The following is a 5720-nucleotide window of genomic DNA, read 5'->3' as shown; positions in this document are numbered from 1 at the left end:
TATAAAAAGTGTGTCATTATTGTTATCAACTGGAGAGAATGAAGTCATTGTTCTCATAATGGTAAAAAACTGGCATGGAACGGAAGGGTGAAAGAACACCTCAGGCTGCAGAAAAATCTCCTGCTCCCAATGAGACGCTTTTTGATATAAGCAAGACCATGTCCAGTGCGGAATTTCTTCCTCAACTCAGCATTCAAGCCAAAGAAAGAGACTTACAGCTGTGTCTCAGAAACTTGGTCTGTGAGTTGCTTGGCAATACTTGATTCATGACTTCTACAGAGCATAAAAAGTAGGACAGACATCTATTCAATTTGGTTATCACATTTAGATTTAAAATTATGAACTCACCCCCGGGATTGGCTATATCAATAAAGTTTTTAGGGTTTGGGAATCAGGAACAGACATATAAATTAAAGACTTACTGATGATAGATTACTTGGTAGGAGTAAATGAAGTCTATCATAGGAAGAGGGCGGTAGGTAGCGAGCCTAGGAAGAAGAGCTTCATAGGAGCCGCTATTCCTTGGCAGGAGGTGATTTGTTGGCCTTGCTCTGCCCAGCCTACCTTGTACACCTCCTGCCTCCCCCTTATGGAAGCTTCGGTTAGATATTACCTGAGGGAATCTTTGGGTTCTGCATTTTTCTGTCTTTGATGTGGTTGCCAAGATGGGATAATATAAAAATTCCTTTTATATTTCAAAGAACGTATTTCGCCTAAGTTTAATTATCAACCTCAAACTCATGTGACTGAAACTCAAGAGAGATAGTGACAATAATAACACATGGGCCATTCCTCTGCAGGAGGACAAGGAAGGGATAAATCCCACTGGAGCCCTGGATTCATGCTGCTGTGATCATCTTTCATAAGGCTCCAGTATCCCTACACTCACCAAGTAAATTCTACAGTACTGAAATTAATCTTAGTTTATGTGTTGTAGGGCCATATACAAAGCCTGGATGAAAACTCACCAGCTTCGTGTTTCTCTCTTTGCAATGAGACCTTTGGTTCCAGTTTCCAAGAGCCCCAGTTAAATGTGACACCAAAAAGATTTGAATTTTGCTCCATTTTTTTTTTTGGTCATATCGTGTATAAATTCAACTTCCTTTTTTTTTTGTTTTCATTGTTGGGGGAGGTGTTGTGGTAGTGGTGAATTGGGGGTCACCCTCAGCCCTTCCGCATTACTGAGCTATTATAGCCCCAGTCTTTCCAGCTCTTTTCTAGCTGACATAATTTTTCATTTCTTTTATGTGATGAGTATTATTTCAGTGATTAACAGGTTTGTCTCTAAGGCACAAACTGTTCAGAGACAGTTTCAAGTGACATGACCTAATTGGGCCCTTAGCCATGTACATTCCTGAACTCTCACCCAGGAAATGCTGGTCATAATCTGTACAAATGGCCAAGGGACAGTCCTAAAGGCCTGGAATGCCTTGAAAATGCTGTCATTTCTGAGAGGTTTGGCTGGTTCAAACACCCCTATTTTATATTCATTGAACTCGTTCTTGGAGTTAAGAGATGGAGTCGTACTAACATCCAGTTGGCGATTTGAGATATTGGTAACCATTACCAGGGAGTGGCTAAGGAGAGCTGATGTTGGTGAATAACCTACTGGACACTAAATAGGCCAGTGTCCCCAGCTTGCAGCAAACAAACCACATTCATGCTTACTAGGAAGCCAACAAGAACTTTTCCAAAATTGGATTTCATTTCACTTCTAACTCAATTACGTGAAAATCACTAATTGTTCCCAACAAACTTAATTAAAATAAATTACTTTGCCTCCGAAATGGGTTTGGCTTAAATGGAACTGCCCATTGATGAAAAACAATTAGACGTTTATACAGAGATGCCACATGTACATAGTTTGACTTTAAAAGAACCGTGACTCGATTCAAGGACACTATTTTCTTTCTTTTTCTGGTTTCATTGTGAATACTAGAGACAGCAACAGATCCAATTAACTTCTGTGGCTGCTCTGTTTCAATTCACTTTAGTGCATTTCATTTAATCGATAGAAAACATTGTTTGTAGTAGGAAGAATCAATTTTGTTCTCACTCTCTGCTTTCTATCATTGAAACTCTCAATTCACAACTATGTAATTCATTATATTTGCTGGCAAATGTATTTGTTTCCTATTTTCCCAGTCAGCTAGAAAGCCCCACATGGGACACAGATTCTTGCTACCTAAGGATTTATCGTATCAGTATGAGTATGACCTACAGACTTGCTAAATGAATGTTCAGCTGTTAATCTGTACAGGAACATTCAGGAATGGTTTACTGAATGACGTGCCCTTATGGAAACAATGAAGCCAGGATTCTGCATCTTGAGGTAGTAACATCAGCAGCCTTCTAACAAGGGATAATCTTATTCAGGTGTCCAGTGAGCAATAGAACACTACAAGTCTATTTTCAAGGTAAAGACAGTCTTTCTTCTAAATCATCTTTGACTAATTCTAAGGAATGTTAAGAAAGCTAAAAAATGTAGCAGGGCTCAGGTGTCATTATATCATTACTGTAAGATTTGTATGCAATTGTTCATTTCCTTTATAAACAACATAGTAGATTGGCAGAAATGTTTACATCTCCCTCTGTCAACTTAAATTTGACTCGGATCTTTGGGCTGGCAGGAACTGTAGACTCAGTTGCCATTTTCCTTCATTGAGAACATTCCTGTTGGGCAAGGCTCTAGGATGTTTCTAGGCCCAGAAGTTCTGAAGGAGCCCCAGTCACTGGTACAAATACAACCCACTACTAACCATTTCTATGTTTGTCTTCGGCCATAGAGACCCTTGTTGCTACACTTGGGTCTGGAAGTCTCTGATAAGGCTGGGGTATTTATATATTGAGGGAACATCTTCCAAAGGGATCTTATATGGTCAACTCTCAGAAGTCATACCAACTCTACAAAGTACTCATAGGATGCAGACCTACCGCCTTCTCTGGGTCTTGGTTTTGCAAACTCACTTTCCTAAGGCCTCCAAAGGTTAGATCCTTTCTTCCTCTCTTTCAGAACACCTGCCTAATCTTAATTACCTTTAGCCTTTTGCTATAGTTTGGATCTGGAATGGTCCTAAGTTTCATTTGGTGAAGTCGGGTTCCATGGAGATTTTGGGGATGCATTAGAATTTTTATAAGGTGCAACCAAGTGGGAGGAAGATAACTCACTAGGATTGTGTCCTTGAAGGGACATTGGTCTCTGGCTCTTCCTTGTTCTCTCTTTGCTTACCTGCTGCCAAGAGATTAAATTTATTCAAACATGCACTCCCACTAGGATGTATTTCCTCACAGGTCCCAAACAATGTTGTCAATAAACCATGCACTGAAATCCCTAAAACTGTAAGCTAAATTAATTTTTTTCTTATAGTTTGATTGTTCAGATATTTTTAGTCATAACAGAAAACTAGCACTTACCATCCTAAAGGACGGAAAGCACCCCTTGCTTCTATCAGGAACTAGAGCTAGAAGAATAGTAAATATTAGAAGCTGTTATTTCTACAAGGCAGTGTTTACCCACTAGTATTTCAGGTAAGGAGGACTGGTGTTGGGTTGAGGAACAGGGATAGAAAAAAAAAGAGAGAGAGATATTACACAGATAAATAAGCATTTAAACCAAATATGTCATCACCATTAAATGCTTTTGCTTTACTTTTAAAAAGATGAGTGTGTGCCTGCCCCTACCAGCATTGCAGTTGTGGCTGTTCTGTTGCATGTGTGTCAGCAGGTGGCAGAGAGGAGAGAGGCTGTGTCTATGCTCAGTATCCTGACCTGTGAACATCTGGAAAAAAAAAAAAAAAAAAAAAAAAAGCAAGCCTGAGGTGACCACCAGGCCAACACCAGGGGGCCTCTGTGCAGAGAGTTAGCATGAGATGACCACCAGGCCAACACCAGGGGGCCTCTGGGCAGGGAGTTAGCATGAGATGACCACCAGTCCATTGTAGCACATCCTGGCTAGGCTCCCAGGGTGGGGAATGTGCTGGAGACTAGAAAAACCAGGCCTGGGACATGACCCCAGGCAGGAGTGAGCCTGAGACAGATAGCCCTCCTATGGGGATACGGTGATAGGTCCATGCAAGGAGTGAGCCTTAGACAACCTTTAGTCTGGTGACATGGGGCCCTGACAGGAAGCTAGCCAGAATTGACCACAAGTCAGCGTTCCACACAACCCTTGGGGAGCAGACCATGTCTTAAACAACCCTGACTGGAGTCCTACTTCACAAGTAGGCCATAGCACTCCTGAACCCACTGCTAAGACAACCCTAGACACTCAGGATGTAGGCACAATGAAGAGAGGCAAAACTGGAGGGTAGTGAGAAACAGTCTTATGTGAGTGACTGTTTCTGGTGATGCTAACTGGGGCCATGGTGGGGTCCTGGCCTGTGAAACCACCAGAGGACATATCTGGGTCATGACCGTACAGTAGCAGGGTTCAGTTACCACCAAAGGCCAGGTGTGCACCCTTGGTCTGGGCTACCACCTGAGGGTATTCCTGGTCTGGGATGCCAACTGAAAACACTTTGATGTCTGAGGGCTATACAGAACTGGCCCCAGCCCACACCTAGGAATCAGGGGAGAGCTGGCCTGAGGACATGCCTGCAGGATAGCTGACCACACCTCTAGGCAGCTTTAGTGCTTCAGAGAGCTAGCCCTGCCACTTGTCTCCCTAACAGTAGCATAGGCAAGGGAGAGATACCCTCCTCTCCCCTTGCCTCTTACCACCTGCAGCCTGCTGGCCCTACCCCTCACCAGCTGCAGCATTCAGCACCCTGTTCATTGCAGCACTGTAGAGCTGACTTGGGGAACGGGGCTCTCGCAAGCCAGTGTGAGTGTGGGAGAGTTGTTCCCACCACTTTTCTGCAGTGTGGTGACACGAGCGAGGGAGGGAGAGTCCCCTTCACCCCTTGCCACCTAAGGCAGGCTGGAGAGCTAGCCATCAGGTCATCAGAGCAGGAGAGCTGCTCCTGTGTCTCACTACAACATCACTCAGCACTGAAGATCAGGTCCTGAGCCTTGCCCAGGCAGCACAGTATGGCTGGCCTTGGATGTGGGGTTAGCAGGTGAGCCACCCCAGCGGTGTGAGCACAGGAGAGTTGGCTTTGTCTTTTGTCTGCCCCGCAGAGGCATGGAAGAGGGAGAGATGCCCTCCTTCCCTTTCTCATCCCTCTCTACCTTTGAGAGGATGGGGAGCTGACTCAGAGGTCATGAGGGTGGGAGAACCAGCTCCAAGGGCATGAGAATGGAAGAGCTGGCTCTGCCCCTTGCTGGTTGTAGCATTGGATGACACAGCCGGGGCAGGGCAGGAGAGTTTGTCCCAGTGGTGTGGATGCCAGAGAGCTGATGGGTTGACAGACTCAGATACCTCTCAGGCCCAGATCCAGGGTTTTGAATTGACACACCCCAACATCTACTCCATCAACGAGTACTGGAGTGCATGGAGGGGCATGTCTTACAGATCTAAAACTACAAGATCTCCATGAGACGGGGCAACAACAGGAGATCTGAGAGGAGTCCCAGTGAGATTCCAGTATTAATAGAGTAGCAGAAGCCAGCGGCCTCATACCAGACCAGTGAGTCACTGCGATGAACATTTGCAAGCAAGGAAGTATGGACAAAAGGGTACACTGTGGGACACATTGTGACACACTACAGCTTCCACAACAGGATTATTTCCCTCTCCTCTCCTCTCCTCTCCTCTCCTCTCCTCTCCTCTCCTCTCCTCT

The 5720-nt window shown here is 44.7% G+C and overlaps 1 non-coding gene across 1 annotated transcript; it reads left to right on the top strand.

The window, feature by feature from the left end:
- Window positions 1–3670: 3670 nt before the first annotated feature.
- On the top strand, window positions 3671–3802 carry LOC115031826. Its single transcript, XR_003837484.1, has one exon. It is a non-coding gene; the product is annotated as a small nucleolar RNA SNORA17 (small nucleolar RNA).
- Window positions 3803–5720: the final 1918 nt, after the last annotated feature.

The sequence above is a fragment of the Mus caroli genome, chromosome 8 (genome assembly GCF_900094665.2).
Source record: "Mus caroli chromosome 8, CAROLI_EIJ_v1.1, whole genome shotgun sequence".
Classification (NCBI taxonomy): domain Eukaryota; kingdom Metazoa; phylum Chordata; class Mammalia; order Rodentia; family Muridae; genus Mus; species Mus caroli.
Note: the sequence above shows the minus strand (reverse complement) of the source record. Positions and strands in the feature narration are given on the sequence as shown.